This window comes from Ahaetulla prasina, chromosome 5 (genome assembly GCF_028640845.1).
Source record: "Ahaetulla prasina isolate Xishuangbanna chromosome 5, ASM2864084v1, whole genome shotgun sequence".
Taxonomy (NCBI): domain Eukaryota; kingdom Metazoa; phylum Chordata; class Lepidosauria; order Squamata; family Colubridae; genus Ahaetulla; species Ahaetulla prasina.
In genome coordinates, this window is record NC_080543.1 from 128,868,539 (window position 1) to 128,895,558 (window position 27,020).

General features: G+C 42.1%; 1 pseudogene; it reads left to right on the forward strand.

Annotated features, from left to right (window-relative positions):
• LOC131199981 (uncharacterized) overlaps positions 1 to 27,020 on the forward strand; it is a 238,225-nt pseudogene that overhangs the window by 25,532 nt on the left and 185,673 nt on the right.

A 27,020-nucleotide genomic window follows, 5' to 3' on the forward strand; every position in this document is an offset into this window, starting at 1 on the left:
AAGATATGGAAATGAGCACTTAAGAGTCAGACATGGGATTTACTGTACATGCATTTTAACTTGGTTTAAACTGATATGCTCATATTTGTTGAATTTATAATGTGATTCCAGGTTGATCTACTGAGATTAGATTCTTCAATGAAGCTTATTCCCAAGGTTAGTGAATACAAGCCTGCAATCGTAATTAGACTTCCACACTGGTTGTTCTTGAATATTAAATGAAAGCCATAAATGAGAAATTAGTATTCACTAATAGTTTTACATTATAATTGCAAGAACATATATAGGTAGTGAAATTCATTCCAAAACATTTAGCCACAAGTCCAACCTGCATTAAAGTTCCATCTTTTTATCCAGTTCATTGTCTGACTAATCTATCTGCATCAAATATAAAAAACAATGTCATTGTAATGCCATTTAATGCCATTTTAAAGTGTCTTGTATTGTTTTATGGGGTTTGATATTATACTTATCTTTAGTTTTTGATCACTGTTTCACCATACTCTAGCATTGTGGATCCCCTGCCCCCACTGCTATTATTATATTTGGTTTCTATCTGTGATTTCTGAAAAGATCTAAAATATCTAGCTTTATTGAATATATCAACCAAGCACTGAAATTGAAAATATGCCAGGCTAGGATTAAAGCCAAATAGCTGATTCAAACTGGCCAGCATTCAAACAATTTGCAAAGCTCCTGTAAAAAGGAAGAACTATCATCTATTAAAGTTTGAAATAGAGCAATGCAGGGGTGAAATGCTCCCAGTTCGGATTGGATCATCCGATCCGATAGGGATGGCGGCGGTAGCAAAAATTCCTGCCCTCACCACGCCCCAGCTGAGCCGCGCGAGCCCGTTTCTGGACTTCCGGAGCTTCTGGTAGGCCCATTTTTTTGCACTCCCAGAGCCTCCGCATGGGCCCTGAACTTATCTGGCATCCAAAACATAACATAACCTAACATAATAACAGAGTTGGAAGGGACCTTGGAGGTCTTCTAATCCAACCCCCTGCCCAGGCAGGAAACCCTACACCATTTCAGACAAATGGCTGTCCAACATTTTCTTAAAAATTTCCAGTGTTGGAGCATTCACAACTACTGCAGGCAAGTTGTTCCACTTATTGATTGTTCTAACTGTCAGGAAATTTCTCCTTAGTTCTAAGTTGCTTCTCTCCTTGATTAGTTTTCACCCGTTGCTTCTTGTTCTACCCTCAGGTGCTTTGGAGAATAGTTTGACTCCCTCTTCTTTGTGGCAACCCCTGAGATTTTGGAACACTGCTATCATGTCTCCCCTAGTCCTTCTTTTCATCAGACTAGACATACCCAGTTCCTGCAACCGTTCTTCATATATTTTAGCCTCCAGTCCTCTAATCATCTTCGTTTCTCTTCTCTGCACTCTTTCTAGAGTCTCAGCATCTTTTTTACATTGTGGCGACCAAAACTGAATGCACTATTCCAAGTGTGGCCTTACCAAGGCATTATAAAGTGGCACTAATACTTCACGTGATCTTGATTCTATCCCTCTGTTTATACAACCCAGAACTGCATAACAGTTCTGGGCTGTTAACGAAACAGGCCACATGGAGACTCCTTGTAGTGGAGGGGAGGGGTGGGAGGGGTCAGCCATTCCTTGCAACAACCGGTTCAGCGAACCAAATTAAAATTAACATCTGGTTTGTCTGAACTGGTCTGAACCAGCTGAATCCTACCCCTGGAGTGGCAATATAATTCCAAACAAATTATGTATAGGTTTTGACAATAGGATGTGGAAATACAATTATTGTTTGGGTCCTGACCCACAGAAAGGAATAATTAAACTAACGCTCCGAGTTTAGGAGAAAGGATTGGAGACTGAAAATGGTTCATGGATGCTTACAAATGATAAAACCTATAGTACTGTGAGTACTAACATACATAACTTTGGCAACAGCAAACAACCTTGAGAGTAGTTGTGATGTGACTTTTAGGTTGAAGAAGAGGAACTGTGATCTAACTCAAACAATCCAACAAAACAAAAAAAAGAAAACTTTAAATGTAAATATGATAGAGAGATAAACAGACCGACAGATAGAAAAAAAAACATACTTGAAGAACAAGTTTATAATTAGGCCTCTGGTGGCTCAGACTGCAAGACAGTCTGTTATTAACAGCAGCTGCTTGCAATTACTGCAGGTTCAAGCCCCAGCAGGCCCAAGGTTGACTCAGCCTTCCATCCTTTATAAGGTAGGTAAAATGAGGACCCAGATTGTTGGGGGCAATAAGTTGACTTTGTATATAATATACAAATGGATGAAGACTATTGCTTGACATAGTGTAAGCCGCCCTGAGTCTTCGGAGAAGGGCGGGATATAAATGCAAACAAACAAACAAACAAACAAACAAACAAACAAATAAATAAATAAATAAATAAATAATGTTTTTATTAAGGCACTGATGTTGTTGATATAGCAAACTGTACATTCCCAATCAGTGGTGGGATTCAAATAATTTAACAACTGGTTCTCTGCCCTAATGACTGGCTTTGTGGGCGTGGCCATGGTGGGTGTGTCAAGGGGGTGTGACAGGCAGCACTCGGCCTCCTGCACCCCACTGGGAGCAAAAACGGGCAACATGGGGGGGATGTGCCCCCGTGCCCCATTTTGCAGGGGGGCCTACTACCCCACTCCCTGCCGCTTCCTGGGAGTGAAAACAGGCTGCGGGGGGGGACTGCACTCCCCATGCCCTGTTTTGGGCCTAGGAGGCATCCCTGCACTTACCTGGGAGCCAAAAAAGGAGCGTGTGGGGACTCCTGGAAGGGGCGGGGAGGGTAGGGGTGGAGCCAGCCAGCAATTTAACTACCGGTTCACCCGAACTTGTCTGAACCAGCTAAATCCCACGACTGTCCCCAATAGAAGTAACAACACAATCAGATCAACCGGCTCCTATTTCTTTATTAAACAAATTTCGTATTATAAATGTCACATTACAAATAACCGTATTTGTCTTTTTCTTCATATTTATCATACTATGGGCTTCATGGCCAATGTTTCCAGTCGTAAGAGTGCATCCTTGTAGCAAGGAGTAATTAGGTTTTATAAATACAGCTATAATCCCTACTTAGTTTTCATAATACAGCTGCATAGGAAAGGAGAAATTAACAATGGCCACGTTGAGTGCAGTTAATGAACAGTGAAAGCATTTTTATAAGGGGACAAATTATTCAGCTTTCATGAACTGCAGACATGTTAATCTGGCAGAATAATTAAATAAATGCCAGTGTGAAGCACTTCAGTGCAACAAAGAAAGGGCTGGTTATCTTACATTAGCAGGCACAGATCTTAAAAATTGAATGCTGGTAAACTCGTCTTAGTCCTGTTCCCCCCCAAACAAAACCCCCCAACACTTAGTCATGCCGCCAAAAAAATAATAATAAAAGTCTGTTTGAAAAGCTGTTTTGGAAGAAAGAGTTAAAACAATTAGGAAAACTCTCGTTGGTTTGGTCAGAGAGGGAGAAAAGTTTCTCCATTTTATCGAAAAAATGCAATTATTTTTAAGACAGACCTGTTCTTTCAGAACATATTTTATATCTTTCCCTCCTAAATGTCAGCTTTTGCTACAAACCATGAACCCCATGAAAATTCAACTTAACCTCATTTTTATATTCCCAAAGTCTTATTTTATGATGGAGGACCACAGAGGAATTACTAATCTGATGATTATGGCTAGGGATGCAATGGCTAGCAATAAGCGTTTCGTGCAGGGATCTTATCACTGCTGTAATCAAAACAAGATGTCTTATTGATGATGAATGCAATAAACCGCAGAAGATATTTTTTTCCCAAAGTTAAGTCCCATTACGAACCTTTGATGTCACAAGGACGTATAATTTAATCTCCTTGGTGAAACAACTCTTTATAAATCTCCAAGTATCAATGGCTGATATATCAAACTTAGAAAAATCCCTGCCCAGTAATTATTTATTGGTGCAGGTAACAGTCACTTCCACATCAATGTGCCAGTTTAAAATCAGTCCCAGACATTAGCAATAGCAATAGCACTTCAGTTTAGGTTTAGGTTAGGTTTAGGTTTATTAGATTTCTATACCGCCCTTCTCCCGAAGGACTCAGGGCGGTTCACAGCCAGCATAAAAACAGAATTCACAATAGTCATAAATAAATTAAAAACAATATAAAAATCTTATTAAATTTTGGCTAACAATTAAGAATCTTTAAAATCAAATAATAAAACCCCAATTAAAAAACAACACATTACACATTAGGCCAGCCCTGCGCGATGAAACAATAGGGTCTTGAGCTCGCGTCGGAAGGTCCGGAGGTCAGGGAGTGATCGTAACCCCGGAGGAAGCTCGTTCCAGAGGGTAGGAGGCCCCACAGAGAAAGCCCTCCCTCTGGGGGTCGCCAGCCGACATTTTTTGGCTGACGGCACCCTGAGGAGACCCTCCCTGTGGGAGTGCACAGGTCGATGGGAGGCTACAGATGGCAGCAGGCGGTCCCGTAAGTACCCCGGTCCTAAGCCATTTATTCAGTTTATTCAGACACTAGGGTGGCGCAGTGGTTAGAATGCAGTATTGCAGGCAAACTCTGTCCATTGTCAGGAGCTTGATTCTGACTGGCTCAAGGCTGACTTAGCCTTCCATCCTTCCAAGGTCAGTAAAATGAGGAGCCAGAGTGTTGGGGAAAGTATGCTGACTGTGTAAACCATTTAGAGAATCCTGTAAAGTACTATGAAGTGCAACCTCAGAAGGATGGAAGGCTGAATCAAGCTGATGGAGTTTACCTGCAATACTGCATTCTAACTACTGCACCACCATAGCTCCTTTTTATTTTATTTTATTTTATTTTATTTTATTTTATTTTATTTTATTTATTTTATTTTATTTTATTTTATTTTATTTTATTTTATTTTATTTTATTTTATTTTATTTTATTTTATTATTTTATTTTATTTTATTTTATTTTATTTTGTCAAACATGTACAAGATAACAGGTATAAGTATAAACATGAAAATGAACATAGGAAATGAGTACAAATAAATGGGGACAGTAGGACAGGGACGGTAGGCACGTTGGTGCACTTATGCATGACTCTTTTACGGGCCTCTTAGGAATGGGGTGAGGTCCACGGTAGTTTAAGGTTGAAGCTGTGGGGGGTTTGAGGCTGTAACAATGGAGTCAGGTAGAGAATTCCAGGCATTGACCACTCTGTTGCTGAAGTCGTATTTTCTGCAATCGAGTTTGGAGCGGTTTACCTTGAGTTTGCATTTATTGTTTGGCTGAGTATTTGCAATAAATTTGCATTTGAGTATTATGGAAGTTGAAACTGAAGTAGTTTTTGACAGGTAGGATGTTGTAGCAGACAATTTTGTGTACTACACTTAGGTCAGACCATAGGTGGCATAGTTCCAGGTTGTCCAGGCCCAGAATTTTGAGCCTGGTGGCATAAGGGATTCTATTGTGAGCAGAGGAGTAGAGTACTCTTCACGTGAAATAACTCTGGAAACTCCATCCACTGCCAAGAGTTCAATCCTGACTGGCTCAAGGTTGACTTGGGAAGGTTGGTGAACTTGGCTGGCTAATTTATGTGTGTGAGTCAGTTAAAGATGTATTGGAAACCTCAGTAAGCCTAGTCATTTACGCATGTAGTTATTGAACTTGTGGTCAGTCAATGTCCCCAGGAATATTTGTGGAGAACACTCACAGTGGACTGTTGAAAATAGTCCCCATGTTCATTGAAACATTTTGGAGAGTAGAATGTCCTAGTTTCCCCAAATTCTAACCCCAAGTTAAAACTGTGTTGAGTTTGTGACAGTTGAAATTGTTTGCTAGGAAGCTCAAATAGACAATTTTGAGGTTATTTTGAATGTTGGGATCCCATAAAAGGCTTCCACTCAAATCACCGTGCTTTTTATTTGATCTTGAACAAACAGTTTGGAATACTTGTTCAAGCTGGAAGACTGAAAGGAACCCCTTCAGGATCAAAATACCTTGAATACTTCTGGGAAACCCGGTAACTTTTTTTTTGTTTTGCCTTGATTCTGCCCATTCTACAAATACCTATTGTGCACGGATTAGTAAGTAATATTATCACTTTTCTGTAAAATACATACTCATTTTTACACTCATGTAATCATGTAATTTAAAGGATGTGATGGCTCAGTGGCTAAGACACTGAGCTCCTTGATCGAAAGATCAGCGGTTCAGTGGTTCGAATCCCTAGTGCTGCATAATGGGGTGAGCTCCCGTTACTTGTCCAGCTTCTGCCAACCTAGCAGTTCAAAAGCACATAAAAAATGCAAGTAGAAAAATAGGGACCACCTTTGGTGGGAAGGTAACAGCATTCTGCGCGCCTTCAGTATTTAGTCATGCCGGCCACATGATCACAGAGACTTCTTCGGACAGCGCTGACTCTTTGGCTTTGAAACCTAGATGAGCACCGCCCCCTAGAGTCAGGAACAACTAGCACATATGTCGAGGGGAACCTTTACCTTTACCTTAAGCATGTAATTGCTATCCAAGTGCAGGCAGATACCTGAATTTCTGCAAATTACAGAAACATGTTGACCCTCATGGACAATTTGGTCAAACATAGCTGAGATAACCTTTAAGAAATGTCTCCAGCCTTCAACTTACACATGTGATTTATCCTCTTATCCTGTTGTGTTTCGCTCGCTTTCCTGCAGCCGGGCCCCTCTTATCTCCTTCCGAACGCTGAGGAATGTCCTGGCATGCCTTCTGGCACCATGCCCAGACAGGCCGAACAAGACAAAGGGCCTGAAGTGCCTCCAGCCCCCAGCCCTGGCTCCATGCCCAGGCAAACGGAGCAACTAGACCCCTCCCCCTTCCCCACAGCATGTGAGCCTGAGGAATGTTAATTACCAACAGCTGGAGCCTGGAGAGATCCTCACTTCAGGAGAATTGATAGGCGGCATCAGCAGAAGGAAGGGAGGGGCAGGCCTGGATAAGTGCTGAGTCATGGAGCCACACCCCATGGCCTATATAAAGGATCTGCTTTCTGGCATTCTCTGAGTCAGGCAAAGTCTACCTTGAATTGCTGAAGTCACTTCCCGGTCTCCTGCCTGCCTTGAGAACTTTGCTAGGACTTTGGCAGAGCTGCAGAGGCATGCCTGATGCGGACTTCCCCGACCCGGTCGTCAGCGAAGGAGTGGGACACGACATCTCCTCTTAAAGTTTCAGTGCAAGCAGCTATGTCCTTCTTCTGTTTCTAGACAATTTTTTCCTGAGTAGGAAAAAAAAATGCTTTACTCAATCCTAAAAAAGAACAATCCTGTTGTGTCTTGTCCGCTCTCACCGCAGCCGGGGTCTGCTTATCTGCTCCCGAACACGGAGGAATGTATGCCTCCCGGCCCCAGTCCTGGCTCCATGCCCAGACAAGCTGCAGAGGAGGGGGCACCTCCCGGTCCCAGCCCTGGCTCCATGCCCAAGCAGGCTGCAGAGGAGGGGGCACCTCCCGGTCCCAGCCCTGGCTCCATGCCCAGGCAAACGGAGCAGCTAGACCCTCCCTCCTCCACAGCATGTGAGCCTGAGGAATGTTAATTACCAACAGCTGATTGGAGTGACCCTCACATCAGAAGATTGAATAGGCGGAGACAACAGAAGGAAGGGAGGGGCAGGCCTGGATAAGTGCTGAGTCATGGAGCCACACCCCATGGCCTATATAAAAGATCTGCTTTCTGGCATTCTCTGAGTCAGGCAAAGTCTACCTTGAATTGCTGAAGTCACTTCCTGGTCTCCTGCCTGCCTTGAGAACTTTGCTAGGACTTTGGCAGAGCTGCAGAGGCACGCCTGATGCGGACTTCCCTGACCCGGTCGTCAGCGAAGGAGTGGGACACGACATCTCCTCTTAAAGTTTCAGTGCAAGCAGCTATGTCCTTCTTCTGTTTCTAGACAATTGTTTCCTGAGTAGGGAAAAAAAAATGCTTTACTCAATCCTAAAAAAGAACAATCCTTTGTCATAAAGTACCAAATCCACCCTACTCCACAAGGGTGAACTCAAGATGTTTAGAAGACGTTCTAGGGATAAATGATTATGTGAATGAACCAATTAATGACCGTCAATTTTAACCAATAATCCATCTAAGTTTGGGAAGAAAGCGGAAAGAAACTCAAGAAAATATCCTATACTCTACATCGTTGCTATCTGATATTAATATGAACCCAGAATGATGGAAATCTTGTTTAGTACCATGTTTCTCCAAAAATACAACCTACCCAAAGGTAAGTCTGAGCTTGATTTTTACACCTGAACCCAATATAAACCCTAATTAAGACCCCACCCATTCCAGGTTACACAGGTAAAAATTAAGCTAGAATATGAATGGGTGGTGGTGGAGCTGCCCTACTACTTACTTTCGGGCAGTTGCAGCCAGGCCTCACACACCCTGAAACCGGCCTGTTTCTTCTGCAGCCATCAAGGTTTTCCTGAAGGCCTCTGACAACAAAAAGGAGGCCGGAGGTAACATGCGTAAGTGAGGTGAGTCAGTTGATGACTTCCCCCCTAAAATAAGACCTGGTGCCGTTTTTTGGTATATATATACCAAATATATATATGGTATATATATATATAAGACAGGGTCTTATTTTCAGGGAAACATGGTACATTGATGATTGCATAAAAGAATCGTTCTTCAGAAAAATCAAGGCAGAATAAAGTCAGTGACAGTTGGAGGCCCAGAACTACCCCTCAACACAACTGAACTGTGACTACACAATATTGAAAATCTGATTAGTTGAGCTGAAAAATATCACTGAGTCCAGAAGCAGTTTCACAAAAAAACTATTCAAAACCTTGAAAAAGAATCCTATTTCAGCTTTCTTCTCCTTCTCCTTCTCCTTCTCCTTCTTCTTCTCCTTCTCCTCCTCCTCCTCCTCCTCCTCCTTCTAAGGGCAAATATTTGAAGTATATTTCATATACTTTATATATGAAAGGATGGGGAAAATCCTGTCAAACCCTACTATGAATTCTACTTGTCCTTATGGACTGAAACCACAGAATGAATCTCTTGCAATGTATACATCCTCAATCTCTTCCCAGCCACAAACTGTGTATCCTGAAACCTAGCATTTTGCTAATTGCATATAGAAGAAACCCAGGAGAAGAAACACAAGCTGTATTTATATTGTGAGATTACCATTAAGGGATGCCAATGTTTTACTTACCATTTTCTAAATTCCAAGGAGGAATGGGACACAACAAATCCTTTGTCATAAAGTACCGAATCCACCCTACTCCACAAGGGTGAACTCAAGATGCTAAGAAGATGTTCTAGGGATAAATGATTATGTGAATGAACCAATTAATGACCGTCAATTTTAACCAACAATCCATCTAAGTTTGGGAAGAAAGCGGAAAGAAACTCAAGAAAATATGCTATACTCTACATCGTTGCTATCTGATATTAATATGAACCCAGGATGATGGAAATCTTGTTTAGTACCATGTTTCTCCAAAAATACAACCTACCCAAAGGTAAGTCTGAGCTTGATTTTTACACCTGTACCCAATATAAGCCCTAATTAAGACCCCACCCATTCCAGGTTACACAGGTAAAAATTAAGCTAGAATATGAATGGGTGGTGGTGGAGCTGCCCTACTACTTACTTTCGGGCAGTTGCAGCCAGGCCTCACACACCCTGAAACCTGCCTTGCTGGCCTAGTTCTTTTGCAGCCAGCAAGGCTTTCCTAAAGGCCTCTGCAGCTGATAACAGAGCTCTGGATCAATCTGGAGTTCTGTTATTCGCTGCACAAGCCTTCAGGAAAGCCTTGCCAGTCGCAGAAGAAATTCCTAAAGGCCTTTGACAACAAAAAGGAGGCCGGAGGTAACATGCGTAAGTGAGGTGAGTCAGTTGATGACTTCCCCCCTAAAATAAGACCTGGTGCCGTTTTTTGGTATATATATACCAAATATATATATGGTATATATATATATAAGACAGGGTCTTATTTTCAGGGAAACATGGTACATTGATGATTGCATAAAAGAATCGTTCCTCAGAAGAATCAAGGCAGAATAATGTCACTGACAGTTGGAGGCCCAGAACTACCCCTCAACACAACTGAACTGTGACTACACAATATTGAAAATCTGATTAGTTGAGCTGAAAAATATCACTGAGTCCAGAAGCAGTTTCACAAAAAAACTATTCAAAACCTTGAAAAAGAATCCTATTTCAGCTTTCTTCTTCTTCTTCTTCTTCTTCTTCTTCTTCTTCTTCTTCTTCTTCTCCTCCTCCTCCTCCTTCTAAGGGCAAATATTTGAAGTATATTTCATATACTTTATATATGAAAGGATGGGGAAAATACTGTCAAACCCTACTATGAATTCTACTTGTCCTTATGGACTGAAACCACAGAATGAATCTCTTGCAATGTATACATCCTCAATCTCTTCCCAGCCACAAACTGTGTATCCTGAAACCTAGCATTTTGCTAATTGCATATAGAAGAAACCCAGGAGAAGAAACACAAGCTGTATTTATATTGTGAGATTACCATTAAGGGATGCCAATGTTTTACTTACCATTTTCTAAATTCCAAGGGAGGGAAATCACACTGTGTGTCCTCTGTCTGCAGAGCACCAAGCCCTTATTAGTATTAATTGGAGCTATGCATGTTTGCGCCAGCAGAGATTATTATGAAAATGTTATGGGAGTGGAGATTTGCATGTTAAAATAGTGTAAACATCGTCTGCACTAACCATTATTAACTGAATCTTAAATAGGAAAGCACTTTCTACTATTAATACCCTGTTTTCCCTAAAATAAAACCTATCCGTAAATTAAACACTAGCATGTTTTTACGCATGCACCTAACATAACCTCCCGTCCCAAAATAAGTCCTACTTAAGTGCCTGTGCAGACGGCTGGCTGTTGTGATCTGTCAGCAGCCAATGGAGCTGGCAACGGAGTTGGACAGCGATGAGGCTGAGGTGAGGCCAGGGCCATCGGGAAGTGAGGTGCAGACTCCAGACCCTCCAGAGACTGATAGTAGTGAGGCAGAGGAACAGAAGGAGCCTGTTCCTAATGTACGCATGAGAAGAGCTGCCAGAAGGCAATAGCAGCTCAAGCAGAGAGGACAACTCAGGAGTAGGGCCAAGAGATGATTGGCCCCTCCCATAAGGCTTAAAACAGACCAGCACCGGCAAAGCTGTTTTAGCTTTGCTGGAAAACAACGTTATATCTGCGTCTTCTGCTTCGTCTTCTGCTTGGTCTACATCTTTGTTTTGTGACTTCTGGATGTTTGCCAGGAAGGGCCTCTGGCAGTTTGCCTAATTGGACTAAGGTTTGTGAGATAACTCAGGAATTTGTGTTGAGAGGCATTTGTTTTACTTTGAGTTGAACGACGCTGGGAATGAAGTAATTCCAAGCTGTTTGAATAAAGTTTGTTTTGCCATGGACTAAGTTTATTACTACCTACTTGGGCCTGGGTCACAACACTGGCTGCCCATTCCATCTGGTTGCTCACGGTGCCACCGATATGAGGTGACACAAGGGGGGTTGGAACTGCCCCATGCGCCCCGCACTGGCTTACCTCAGGGCCCCCACAGCCAGCCCATCCACAACTGCTTTGTGGCCACAGCACCGGCACATCGCTTGGCCTCTTGCTCCATGGTGGTTGCAAGCAAACTGAAGAAGTAGGCCGGCAACCACATGGAGTCCTGCTGGATGGGGTTGGTGGAGCTGCTGCCGCAAGGCGAGGCAGGACTTGAGGAATGGGTGGCCTGGCTAAGGGGGTCCTGTATGTCAGTGCACGGCACGTGGGGCAGCTCCACTCCCCCTGCTTCACAGCAGCAGCACTGGCATGCTGTGCAGCCTCCTGCACCGCCACAAGCAAGCAGAAGAAGTGAGCCTCCCATACATTTTTTTTTTTGTTTACATTTATATCCCGCCCTTCTCCGAAGACTCAGGGTGGCTTACAATGTATAGGGCAATAGTCTCATTCTATTTGTATATATTTTTTACAAAGTCAAATTATTTCCCCCCCAACAATCTGGGTCCTCATTTTACCTACCTTATAAAGGGTGGAAGGCTGAGTTAACCTTGGGCGGGGCTCGAACCTGCAGTAATTGCAGGCTTTGTGTTCTAATAACAGGCTTCTCTGTAGCCTGAGCTATCCTGGCCCTTGGGAAAAAAAATAAGACATCCCCTGAAAATAAGCCTTAGTGCTTATTTCAGAGCCCAAAAGAAAATAAGACTAGGTCTTATTTTCAGAGAAACACGGGTACGTATCTTCACACTGCATCTTACTTTGCCCAGGAAGCAAAGGTAAATAATCTGATATTTGGCCAATATTTTTTTTTAATTTATTTTTGTCACAACATTATATACAAGCACATACATTGAAAGGAAACAATAGGACAGGAACGGTAGGCAGTTTTGTGCACTTATGCACACCCCTTATAGTCCTCTTAGGAATGGGGTGAGGTCAATGGTAGACAGTTTTTGGTTAAAGCTTTTGGGAGTTTGAGAAGAGACCACAGAGTCAGGTAGTGTGTTCCAAGCATTAACAACTCTGTTACTGAAGTCATATTTTCTGCAATCAAGATTGGAGCGGTTCACATTAAGCTTAAATCTATTGTTTGCTCTTGTATTATTGCGATTGAAGCTGAAGTAGTCTTCAACAGGAAGGATATTGCAATAGATGATTCTGTGTGTTAAACACAGGTCTTGTTGGATTTGGGCTACTGTCTCCATAATTCCCTGCCCATCAGACAGATTGATTTATGAAAGAGTACTGGATTGTCCTCCCTTACTATAAGGTACTAAAATTCCATATTTCTGTTGCTGGCTGGCTTTAGATTAAAATACTTGTTAAATGTTAAAGCTTTCTACGCTATTCAAGGGTCTCTTTAGATAAGTATCTGAGGGCTAATAACTGAATTTACTCTCCCTTGAGAAAAGTGTATGCATGAATTTTTAAATAATGTGAGCATGAGGGTAGTATTCAGCCAAAAAGTCAAACCTTTTAACAGTGCAATTCTAGAAAACTCTTTTGTTAAGTCTTTAGGCAGCTCGGAACACGTGGTTTTCAAGCAATGATTTCAATTTTTTTAATTTGAATTTATATCCCGCCCTTCTCCGAAGACTCAGGGCGGCTTACACAGTGTTAAGCAATAGTCTTCATCCATTTGTATATTATATACAAAGTCAACTTTTGTTGCCCCCAACAATCTGGGTCCTCATTTTACCTACCTTATAAAGGATGGCAGGCTGAGTCAACCTTGGGCCTGGTGGGACTTGAACTTGCAGTAATTGCAAGCAGCTGCTGTTAATAACAGACAGACTTAGTCTGCTGAGCCACCAGAGGCCCTTTATGTTTATGTTTAACTCACCAAATGAGTTATCTTTAGTCATTATTGGGGTAGACTTTTGATTTTCAATTGGCAAAGAGGAGGAGGAGGAGGGGAAGAAGAAGAAGGAGAAGGAGAAGTAGGAGGAGGAGGAGGAGAAGGAGAAGAAGAAGGAGGAGGAGAAGGGGAAGGGGAAGGGGAAGAAGAAGAAGAAGAAGAAGAAGAAGAAGAAGAAGAAGAAGAAGAAGAAGAAGAAGAAGAAGAAGAAGAAGAAGAAGAAGAAGAAGAAGAAGATATGCAACAGATAAGATATGCAACAGCATATCAAAGTGAATTTTCAGGTCCACTTTTGTGGTAAAGACTGTGTGTGAATGTCTCTCTTTTGCTGTACTTTGATTCCCCCCCCATTGTTTTTTGCAATCCTCTTAAAATTGACTGCTTTAAAATTCCAAGAGAAGACATCATGAACATACAGTATTTCCCAAATACTGTTTTCTCCCAAGATCTAGAAACAAGAGTCTGTAGAATAATAGAGCAATGTATATTAGTAAAACAATATTGACACCACCCTTGGGAGCTTTGTAAAAAATAAAGTTCAATAACATCATTAAATAGATTCTAAATTGATTTTAAAATGCTTGTGCAAAACCTGAAGGTTGCTTTAAAAGGGGGACAACTTCGAAGAAATTAGAAGAGTGTCAGCCCAGCAGAATCGTTCAGCTACACAAGTGCTTTCATTACTTACAGTAAACAATAGGTGACAATATTTAGAAGCATTATTATAACATAATGGAATTGTAACTGTGCACAGTTACAATACCATGCTTTTATAATGCCTTGGTAAGGCCACACTTGGAATATTGCATTCAGTTTTGGTTGCTACGATGTAAAAAAAGATGTGGAGACTCTAGAAAGAGTGCAGAGAAGAGCAACAAAGATGATTAGGGGACTGGAGGCTAAAACATATGAAGAACGATTGCAGGAACTGGGTATGTCTAGTTTGATGAAAAGGAGGACTAGGGGTGACATGATAGCAGTGTTCCAATATCTCAGGGGCTGCCACAAATAAGAGGGAGTCAAACTATTCTCCAAAGTACTTGAAGGCAGGACAAGAAAACTTGGAACTCCGTCGCCTTCGACAAGACCTAAGTTTAACTCATAGAATCATCTATTGTAATGTCCTTCCTGTTAAAGACTACTTCAGCTTTAATTGCAATAATACTAGAGCAACCAATAGATTTAAACTTAACGTCAACCGCTTTAATCTAGATTGCAGAAAATATTACTTCTGTAACAGAATCATCGGGGTTTGGAATACTTTACCTGACTCTGTGGTCTCTTCCCATAATCCTAAATACTTTATCTTAAAACTTTCTACTATTGACCTCACCCCATTCCTAAGAGGACCATAAGGGGCGTGCATAAGCGCACAAATGTGCCTACCGTTCCTATCCTATTGTTTTTCTTTTCTTCTTCCTATATATATATATATATGCTTATACCTCCTAATATTTACTCATATACATGTTTCTATACTATATAACCTTTCTGTATGATACTTACATATATTGTTGCGACAAAATAAATAAATAAATAAATAAATAAATAAATAAATAAGAAAGAAAGAAAGAAAGAAAGAAAGAAAGAAAGAAAGAAAGAAAGAAAGAAGCAATGGGTGGAAACTAATCAAGGAGAGAAGCAATTTAGAACTAAGGAGAAATTTCCTGACGGTTAGAACAATCAATAAGTGGAACAACTTGCCTCCAGAAGTTGTGAATACTCCAGCACTGGAAGTTTTTAAGAAGATGTTGGATAACCATTTGTCTGAAGTGATGTAGGGTTTCCTGCCTAAGCAGGGGGTTGGACTAGAAGACCTCCAAGATCCCTTCCAACTCTGTTATTCTATTCTATTCTACCATTGGTATTTAGTACATCCTTGAATCATGATACCTGAGAGATATCCTGCTCATTATATTCTCTAAAAACCCAGGGAGTTTGATCCCAGTCCTTTTAAACCGGAGTTTAACTTTGAATATCGTAATTCCAAATATTTTGGCTTAATGGTGATAAAGAGAGTGGATTGCATCAGGCAGCGATGTGTTTCTGGGAAATTTAAAAACAGCGACAACAGCAACAACAGCAATCTTTCTTTCATGGAAAAAAAAATGGAGGGAAATGCAAAGAACTTTAGACCGGAGGCACATCAATTCACATATTATTTCTGACATGTTCCAATTCTAAGGATATAGTTGGTTGCTTTGCATTGCATTTGGCTTTCAAGGCCAATCTTGGAGGCAGTCAGTTGAGTTCTGAGTAACAACAGGGCCCGCTGGAGTAAATTGTAGCAATATTTTTCTAACCTTGCAACGGTTTTTCATGATGATTATATTTGTACCACCAAATATGCAGCTAGCAAACTAACCGTAATGAATCTACTGTGCCTGGGCCAGAGAAAAGGGAGGGAAGGAGAAAGTTAAAACAGGCATTTCTGTGGAATAATAAAAAGGGGAAAGCCAACTTTTATACATTTGGGATGCCAGGAAGTCATTAACATCTATATTTCTACCTTCTCTCTTCTTTTCTCCATTGTATCGCACTGCACTTGAGTCAGAAGCATCGAGGCGCTTCCAGTTTGAAAGGATTACTGGGTGACATTATCATTACCTGAGGGACACCTAGTTGGGGACCCCTTTCACATCCCCAGCAGGAGCTGGAGCGAAGGATGGGAGCTCACCCTGCCCCATGGCATCACTCGGATCTCAAACCCGAGCTCGTTAACCTCCTTCATTTTGCCTCTTCACTTCCTTCAGTTTTTTCAGCTACTGTAGAAGTCTTCTCAAAGCAGGAAAGCAGATACGGCATCCAGGTTCTTGGTAAAACTGGCCAATAAGGAGCCGTCTGCATTATTCTTGGAGCATGGTTTTATTTGAAAGGGGAAATATGCCTGAAGAATTTCACATTTCAATACTGCCTACGTTTCTGGTCACATTACAGGGCTTTAACTGTTTGAGGTACTGTTTGGGATACTTTAACATCTGGAAATTCTAGGACTGGTGGTTGTGTTGAAAAAAAAATCATCCATCATCTCTGTAGAAGACAATAAGGAATGTATGCTTCCATATATTTTTTAACAAAATTGTAAGAACATAGTCGCCACAAGGCAAAGATAAGCTGAACCCTTCCTTCCTTCCTTCCTTCCTTCCTTCCTTCCTTCCTTCCTTCCTTCCTTCCTTCCTTCCTTCCTTCCTTCCTTCCTTCCTTCCTTCCTCCCTTCCCTCCCTTCCTTCCCATCCCATCCCATCCCATCCTATTCCTTCCCTCCCCACCCCTCCCCTCCTTCTCTTCCCTTCCCTTCTCTTCCCTTCCCTTCCCTCCTTCCTTCCTTCCCTCCTTTCCTTCCTTTCTTCCTTCTCTCCTCCCTCCCTCCCTCCCCTCCCTCTCTTCCTATAGCATTTATACAGTAATATCAAATAAATGAATGAATATGAGTGACTTCCTTTGTAATGACACTATAACTCCAGTTTGGGTGCCAATCAATCAGTAAACAAAAAAGTTAACAATAAGAATATGTTTTAAATTTTATTGTATTGTAACTTTCATTTAGACACATTTTCAGATAAAATTAAACCCTGTATCCTGTGGAAACTTTTTTATTTTTTCTCCTCTCCTCTCCTCTCTTCTCCTCTTCTCCCCTTCCATTTTCCTTTTTCTCGGCTTCTTCTTCTTCTACTTTTTTGTTAATAACTTTTAGGCATCAGTAAATCTGGAACGACACCATTCAGGTTTTGTTGAGCCTGGAACATTCACTGCAGGAAGACTATGGTTTTAATCTGCCTCTCAAGTAATACATTCTGGTACATTCTGGTACATTGAGCATGACAGCTTACAGCATCGCAGGCAAGAGTCAGGAAGTGTGCCCAGCTTCACATTTTCCTATAAGATAAAGTATACCCCAATTCAATTTTCTCCATGTTGCTTGGCTCCCACACATGTCTCACATCTTCCACTGCAAAGGAGAGGCAGAAAATATTAGTCCTTCCCTGGGTGTTAATTTATTTTTCTAAAAAGGTTAAGAAATTCAACCTGGAGAGACCACATTGGCCAGAATTGCAGATCAGCCATTCCATACAATGCCTCTTGATTAGGCAAATATGAGAAATGGGTTTAAACAGCTAGATGCACAGGTGGAATTCAGTATCCTTCCCCTGGAGTGAGGTGGGAATGGATTTGCAGTATGCTTCCCCCAGGAGTGGGGAGGGAATGGGGAATCTGCAATATCCTTCCCCCAGGGGTGGAGTGGGAATGGAGATTTTGCAATATCCTTCCCCCAGGAGTGGGGTGAAAATGGGAATTTTTCAGTATCCTTCCCCTGCCACGCCCACCAAGCCACATCACACACACCAAGCCATCACACACACAGAATAGGTAGTAAAAAAAACACCTGAATTTCACCACTGGCTAGGTGCATATTCCCCCCATATTCCCCCCACCCGTCTAGGTTGCAGCTTTTCTACTGTTAATAAAAAGCCATTTCTATATTTTCACCCCATTGTTACTCTAATTTGCATTTTCCAAGTTGCTTGCAATTCCAAGGAATCCCTCTTCCTTGATTTATTTTTGCCTGATAAAGTGAATGTCAGAGTAATCTATTTAGTCATTTGCAAAGAGAATGTAATTTGCTCGGCAATGGCATCTTACGCGGCCGAGAAAAGAAAAGAAAAAAAAATCATATTCGCTACCATCTTCTCAGGCTCTTCTAATTATATCTGGTCAGCATTGTCCTTTTTCTCCTTTTATGGCTATTTCCCATTTTAAGCAGGCAGCCAATGATGAATCACCCTTCCGTGGAATAATGATAATAATAATAATAATAATAAAAAGCATATAGTTGTATACAGAAGTTGTGTGTTTTAATTAATCTGCTTGAAACAATCTGTGTCTTCAAAGCAATAAATAATTCATCCTGACACCGAAGGAGTTGTTTGCTTTTCTTTTTAAAGTTTGGCTCCCCGTTTATTAAATTTCAGCATTAGGTGTTTGCTTTGAAAGGCCTTTTCTTACCTGACCAGCTTCCCCAAACATTATTCTTCTTGCTATATACATGTTGATGATTATCAAACTTTTTTTTTTTTTTGCAGTCAGCAATTACCGCCAGAGCAAGCAAGCCAAAACACACATTGGAGCCCATTTTTAACATATTTGCCTGGATGTAAGTTCTAATGAGTTCAACAAGGTTTTTGTCTTGACAAATACAATGGAGCTGCAAAAGAAGGTGCTATTAAGTGTTGTTGTGTTTTTAGAGGAAAGAAAGCCACAAACAAGCGGGAACATGGCTAGCCAAGTCCGGACTGCAATCTTTGTAATGCAGACAAAGAATGTTTTAATATGACGGCGGCGGTGTTGGGGGGGTATGTAGGCAGTAGTGAAATCCAATTTTTTTTACTATCGGTTCTGGGGACATAACTTGGTGGGCATGGCTGGGTGGGCATGGCAGGGGAATGAGACTGCAAAATCCCCATTCCCACCCCACTCCAGGGGAAGGATACTGCAAAATCCCCATTCCTGGGGGAAGGATATTGCAAAATCTCCATTCCCACCCCACTCTGGGGCCAGCCACAGGTGGTATCTGCCGATTCTCTGAACTGCTCAAACTTTCCACTACCGATTCTCTAGAACCTGTCAGAACCTGCTGGATTTCACCCCTGAATTCAGGTAGGCCATCCTATATTAATGAAAAGACTTTTTTTTTCTTTTCTTTTTTTTTCTTTTTCTTTACATTTATATCCCGCCCTTCTCCGAAGACTCAGGGCGGCTTACAGTGTGTAAGGCAATAGTCTCATTCTATTTGTATATTTACAAAGTCAACTTATTGCCCGCCCAACAATCTGGGTCCTCATTTTACCTACCTTATAAAGGATGGAAGGCTGAGTCAACCTTGGACCTGGTGGGACTAGAACCTGCAGTAATTGCAGGCAGCTGTGTTTTAATAACAGGCTTCTTACAGCCTGAGCCACACCGCGGCACACTTTGCCTTAAGCATGGCTGGAAAAGGTGCAGTCCAGCACTTTTGAAACAACAACTTAAAATATTCAAGGAAAATGGATCGTACGTGTAGTCTGATAAATTCTATGTAATTTTTCCTAGAGTCACCTAGAGTTTCCTAGAGTCACATATCTAATATATACATACAAATAGTACAAATACTATTAGGTGCCATTGTATATAGCAATAGCACTTAGACTTATATATCATTTCACAGTGCTTTATAGCCAGAGGTGGGTTTCCACATAATTTTACCACCGGTTCGCCGTGCACCAAAAATGTGAGCGTGCTTTTCTCGCATGCACGCAGTCTTCCACGCATGTGTTGTGTCTCGTCCGATCTCACCACAGCCGGGGCCTTCTTATCTGCTTCCGAAAACGGAGGAATGTCCTAGTATGCCTCCCGGCCCCAGCCCTGGCTCCATGCCCAGACAGGCTGAAGAGGAGGAAGTATCTCCAGCCCCCAGCTCTGCCTCCATGCCCAGGCAAACGGAGCAACTAGACCCCTCCCCCTCCTCCACAGCATGTGAGCCTGAGGGAGGTCAATTGCCAACAGCTGCAGACTGGAGTGACCCTCGCATCAGAAGACTTGATAGATGGAGGCAACAGAAGGAAGGGAGGGGCAGGCCTGGATAAGTGCTGAGTCATGGAGCCACACCCCATGGCCTATATAAAGGACCTGCTTTCTGGCATTCTCTGAGTCAGGCAAAGTCTAAACATATCTTGCTGAAGTCACTTTCTGGTCTCCTGCCTGCCCTGAGGACTTTGCTAGGACTTTGGCAGAGCTGCAGAGGCACACCTGATTCGGATTTCCCTGACCCGGCCGTCAGCGGAGGAGTGGGACACGACAGCATGTGCTTTGCTCACACCTGTGGCTTGCATGCATGCATGCGGCTTAGGAAATGTGGCTAAATAGGATGGCAGAGCGCCAGGGCGGGTGGGCAGGCCCACCCACAGGTCACCATTACCAATTCGTCTGAACCGGTCTGAACCAGCTGAATACCACCACTGTTTATAGCCCTCTCTACGCGGTTGACAGAGTCAGCATCTTTCCCCCAACAATCTGGGTCCTCATTTTATCCACCTCGGAAGGTTGGAAGGCTGAATCAACCTTGAAGGTGGTGAGATTTAATCTGCCAAATTGCAGGAGCCGGCAGTCAGCAGAAGTAGCCTGCAGTACTGCACTCTAACAGTCATCTAAAGTTAATGAGTTCAATTCCTGGCAGACACTTTCAACCCTATAAAACAAAATAACAGAATAACAGAATTGGAAGGGACCTTGGAGATCTTCTAGTCCAATTCCCCTGCTCAGGCAGGAGACCTTATACAATATCTGGTCATATATGATGATTCTGAATAAGTGTGAAATGGGTTATGATGCTGCCTATGGATAGTGTAATTGCCAAGCAAACTAGATCAGAAACCAGGATGCCTTTTCTGGGTCCCTTTTCTTTGGATGATATTTATTTTACATTATACAATTTATATATGTTGCATACATTAATTAATATATACAATTAAAATATGCTATACATTAAATAAATGAATTAATTAAAGTATTCATTAAATAAATGCACATTTTAAAACAATTCAAGATGTTGAACAATCACAAAGTGATTTACAGGGCAATGGGGAAGAGAGGTTAAATAAAACCATCATAGCAAATACTTACATTATTGTAAATTAACTTGGGCATTTAAAAAAGACACAAAGTGACCTATTATTTTATACATGTTGTATTGTTTTATTCTTTTTAACATTGTAAGCCATTCAGAGTCACCTCGTGGTGAGATAGGCGGCAAGCATATTTAATAAATGAAATAATAAATCTACCTGGAAAACCAAACAAATAAATAAAAGTGGGACTTAACACATCGCAAATTTAAAAATGGAGTTCATTTAAGAAGGCGGTTTTTAAGGCAGTCAGGAATAAATACCCCGGTAATGAATCCTTGTCTTTTGGGAAAGAAGAGTAGAAGGGCCAAATAACCATCATGGAAGGATGAATTCCATAGCTGGAGTCCTGTCACATGAAAGGGAATATCTTTTTTTTTTATTTGCATTTATATCCCGCCCTTCTCCGAAGACTCAGGGCGGCTTACACTATGTCAAGCAATAGTCTTCATCCATTTGTATATTATATACAAAGTCAACTTATTGCCCCCAACAATCTGGGTCCTCATTTTACCTACCTTATAAAGGATGGAAGGCTGAGGCAACCTTGGGCCTGGTGGGACTTGAACCTACAGTAATTGCAAGCAGCTGCTGTTAATAACAGACTGTCTTAGCAGTCTGAGCCACCACTGGCCTTTAAACCAGTGTTTCTCAACCTTGATCACTCTAAGGTGTATGGACTTCAACTCCCAGAATTCCCCAGCCGGCATGGCCTTCATTTAGTGAAAAGGTGGGTGCTGCTCAGGTATTCACTTACTGTTGTAGCTCCCGCCCCTGAACCTGGCCCCATGCCTGAAAGTGACTTGGAGCCGGGCCTGCTGCCAGAAAGTGACTCAGAGCCAGGCCTGCTGCCAGAAAGTGATTTGGACAGTGAGGGAGAAGGGCCGTCAGGACTTACCTTGGAAGCACCGGTCTCCCTGGATCAGCTCCAGGAGCCAGAAGCAGGCCAAGTGAAAGAGATAATGAGGCCTCCTTCTCCTGACTCTTTCCCCCCCAGGCCATGCCTGCAGACCCAGCTGACAGCAATCAGGCTTGGCTCAATCCCAGGTTTCGTAAGCAGGAGAGAAGGGAACAACAGAAGCAGGGGAGGGGCAGTCCTAGGAAGTACTGAGTCATGGAGCCACACCCCACAGGATATAAAATGCAGCAAGAACTGGTGTGTCTCTTTGTATCAGGCAAATCCACAGATTTACTAGAACTGAAGGTCGTGACTCACCAGCGTCTTGGCAACTATTGAGGGCTCTTGGCAGATGCTGATTCTTTTGCTGCCAGAGCTGATAAGAGCCGGCTAATTAAGCCATCGTTTGGACGGAGGCGAGGAGGACACAACACTTACCTTCCCTATCAGTTCACAAATATGAGCATGCGTGCATGCGCCCAGCCTTCCGTGCATGCTCTTTGCTGTCTTCCATGCATGCACCTGGCCTCTAAAACATTCCTGAATAGGATGTCGTAGTGCCGGGTGGGTGGGCAGGCCCACCTATGATTTCCGCTACCGGTTTGAGTGAACCGGCCCGAACCAGTCTGAACCAGCTCAAGTGACCTGGTCCGAACCGGCTGAATACCACCTTTGTTGCTGTTGTCACTTCTTGGCTGTCACACCCATGGCCAAGAGATGGATAGATCAACCATCATCGTATATTACACCTTCAAGTTCTTCCACTGTTCAGATTTCACTGCTTGCAAAACCGGGCAATTTAGCCCAGTCTGGCTCATCGGAGTGATTTGCCTCCCTTAGCAGCGAGATAATTGCGGAAGGCGACATCAAAGGCCACAGAGCAGTTATGAAAAAAAAAGAAAGAAAAAAAAGAAGCACAAAAGTTCTGGCATGTGATGAGTTACTGTCCTTTAATTCACAGCCAGCTACCAAGTACAGGGTGTGTGTGTGTGTGTGGGGGGGGAAATCGCTCTGTATCCATTGTGATTGACATTGCTCGTGGAGCCAAAATGTCAATCTCTCAAGCAGAAGAAGGACATTTCAAAAAAAAAAAAAACCTGAGGAGGAAGTGCAGACTTTCTGCAGAAAAGGAAACTTTAATAAGCAACTCCTGAACGATTTCATCCATCGCGGCCGCAGAATTCGGATGGCTAGAAGAAGAAAGAAAAAAAAAATGAAGAACGTTGTCATGAGGATACACAGTGAATACCACGGGGGAAAGACATCTACAATGACTGAAATGCTAATCAGAAGCATTCTGATCTACATTGATTTTTTTTCCCCTTTTTAAAAAGTCCCAATTATCCAAGTTAACCTTTCAATCATCTTTTTGAGACTGAATGATAACTAGGGCAGCTCCTTTCTTATAACTGATCCAACATGACTGCGCCCTGGTAAAAGGCTTTGCCTCTGTTTTCTCTCCTGCCTAAAGGTTTTCTATAGAGATCACACTCGTCTTCCCTCTAATTGATCCTATTCGAAATGTTAACCTTTGATTTAGGACTTGCTGTTCCAAACTTTTAGGCTGATTTATTTGTGAATTATGGGAGAGTTCTGCACCTTCATTTTATTTCTTATTAAACTGGCAAGTTTACTTAAAAAGAGATGACCATAGCCATAATAATAAAATGTACAGTATAACTATAATTCTGCAAGAAGTACATGATAGATCATACATAGATAGATAGATAGATAGATAGATAGATAGATAGATAGATAGATAGATAGATAGATAGATAGATGGATGATTGATGGGTGGGTGGGTGGGTGGGTGGATTAGATAGATTAAATAGCTAGCTAGCTAGCTAGCTAGCTAGCTAGCCAGCCAGCCAGCCAGATAGATAGATAGATAGATAGATAGATAGATAGATAGATAGATAGATAGATAGATAGATAGATAGATAGATAGATGATTGATGGGTGGGTTGGTGGGTGGGTGGATAGATTAGATAGATTAAATAGCTAGCTAGCTAGCTAGATAGATAGATAGATAGATAGATAGATAGATAGATAGATAGATAGATAGATAGATAGATAGATAGATAGATAGATAGATAGATTAGATGGGTAGGAGGGTGTGCAGATGGATGGATGGATTAGATAGATTAGATGATAGATAGATAGATAGATAGATAGATAGATAGATAGATAGATAGATAGATAGATAGAGAACAGATAGAGATGAGACAGATAGATAGATAAACTAGAGAGTGAGAGACAGGTGAATAGATGATGGATGGATGGATGGATGGATAAATGGAATTAAAGATAGGTATTAGACAGGCAGCATATTTGAGAGAGTTCTGGGTTTTCTTCTTTGCTGCCCTGGTGCTTGTAAAGATGTGTATTCAAATCAGGTATAATATTTTAAAAACCCAAGAACAAATGTTTAAGTGAATAAATTAATAAGCACGGAGAAGGAAACATCTCAGGAGAAGAGGAGCAACTTCAGAGAAGTGACTTGGCACAAAATGATTTGGAATACAAGATCTAAGAAGGAAGGGTCTGGGAACTGGCCATCTTTAGTCTATACAGATGGCTCCAGCCAGGAATAAAATATATCTGAGATGAAAAAAGGGCGGAAGAACCATTAAGCTTACTTGCTGTACGTTCGCAGGATATGTAGTTAAAAAGTTATGAAGAAACTTTTTCCAAGTCAGCTTGTCTTAGTTCTTCTGTGGAGAAATAGCCTTCTTCTCTTTTAATACATAGCAGACAGGATGGACAATCTGGTGTCTTCTAAATGACCTAAAATACAACGGTCATAATATTGATTTTAACTCATAGTATTTTTATTCCCAGACAGCTGGGGGGTATTAGTTTGTCTAAAGCAGAGGTCTGCAACCGTAAACACTTTAAAGAGCCATTCGGACACTTTTCCCACAGAAAAATAAAAATAAAAATACTGGGAGCCCAAAAACCTGGGTGGGCGTGGCCAATTCGGCGACACTCACTTCCACCAGTCATATGACACCCCCAGCCACGCCTACCCAGTCGGTCATTAGGGCAGAGAACTGGTTGTTAAAATACACCAGGAACCATAGAACCCTTTTGACATCTCTCTCTCTCTCTCTCTCCCCCCCTCTCTCTCCCCCCTTCTCTGTATCTCTTTATGTCTCTCTCTCTCCCCCTCTCTCTGTATCTCTCTGTCTCTGGCCCGGCCACTTCTCCATATCCCGCCATCGCCCTTACCTTCTCAGGCCAGGCGAAGAGTGACTGGGAGGGGAGGGCAAGAGGCGGGGCCAGCCAGTGGTGGGATCACCCGACAGGAAACCACAGCGGAGGGCCCAAAGAGCCGCATGTAGCTCCAGAGCTGCAGGTTACTTACACCCGGTCTAAAAGGGGCGGGGCCAGCCAGTGGTGGAATCACCCGACAGGGAACTACATCAGAGGGCCCAAAGAGCCACATGTGGCTCCAGAGATGCAGGTTACTGACACCCGGTCTAAAGTAAGTTTTCCTTGAATCAAGCTCAACATTTGATAACTTGGTAGTATGTAATTGTATTTTGTGGAGCATTTGTATTTGCTTGCTTCTTGTTTAACTTCCCAGTCTAGTGTACAGATCTAAGTTGTTGTTCTTATTATTGTTTTGGTTTTCTAATAGCTTTTCATCCTGGAGTGAACTAGATACAACCCTGCCTAACTTTTGTCAGATCAGCCAAGGTCAGCGATTCTAATTTGATTAATTTGCTTTTCATTTTTCAAAAGATTTTGTAGCCAGCAGGTTAATGTAATGGATGGATGAAACCCCAGGAGGTCATTTCCACAGTATTCAATCATGCTGTTTCATTTTATAAGAGTAGAGACACACAGGTAGGTGTGCTTGTGAACACCCACACCCACACCCTGGATTTCTGAACAGCTCTGAAAAAAATTGAAGTGCAATGCACCAGACTTGCGGTCTAACAGAATACAGCATAACTTATTAACATGGGTCTCAGGTAGCGTTAACGTGCTTTCAAACTTAAAAAGGATATTGTTCTTAAAACGTGCTAAGAAATGGGAAGAAAATTGCTAAAAGCCCTGTAGCTTTCTCAAGGCAACAAAGAATCTGAAGAACTGGCATAGGGTTGAGAGCTGCTCAGTCTTTCCATTATGTTTCCACGGGGCTAAATAACAAGCATGTGACTCAGCCTTAACTATTGCAGTGTTTATTGCCATAAAGCAGTGGTTCTCAACCTTTATAGTGCTGCGATCCCTTTAATACAATTTCCCACGATGTGGTGACCTCAACTGCAGAAGGGGGGGAAAAGCGGCAAACTGTTTTTTTGAATTTATCGCGCCTGAAGCCATATTGGCTAGCGATCTGAACTGCTTGCGATTGCCTTGAGGACAGAGGCATTAAAGCGGAGACTCCTCCCCTATTAAGTTTATCGCGCCTGAAGCCAGATTAGGCTAGCGATTGGGAGTGATTGCAGCTGGCTTGAGAGGGAGACATCAGAGCAAAGATTTCTCTCTTTTTTTAATTCATCACAGCTGAAGCCGAATTTGGCTAGCGATTTGAAGAGCCTGCAGCTGGCTTGTGGAGTCAACCATTGAAGCGCGATTCTTTGACTCGCAAGTATACTTCCCATATTTCCAATGGTCTTAGGCGACCCCTGGCAAATCGTCATTCGACCCCCAATGGGGTCGCGACCCACAGGTTGAGAACCGCTGCCATAAAGGATGGTTGGTCTTGATGCCACTGATTTTTTTTTCTCCCACTAATCTTTGACAGACTAGAACAGACTTTCCGAGCAATTTTATTCCCAACGAACCATTCCAGCTGGCCGCAGACAAAGCCTAATAGTCAATCTGCTGGCACATTTAGGGCTTAAAAGTGCTTGTCAAACTGCAGGATTTCACCAGTCTGACTCAAACTGACTTGAGAATTGTCCTGCTGGGATGGCAGTCGGATGAACGTTTTGCAATGAAAGAATAGAGATGTCCGAGATTGCTATTTTCTATAGGAAGCTGCATTATCTGGACTTTGATGTCCCCAGCGCAAAAGTAAAATAAGCAAAGAAAAAGCAAAAATGCTACAGGTTGATTTGAGTTGCTTAAATGGTGAGGATGAAAATATTTC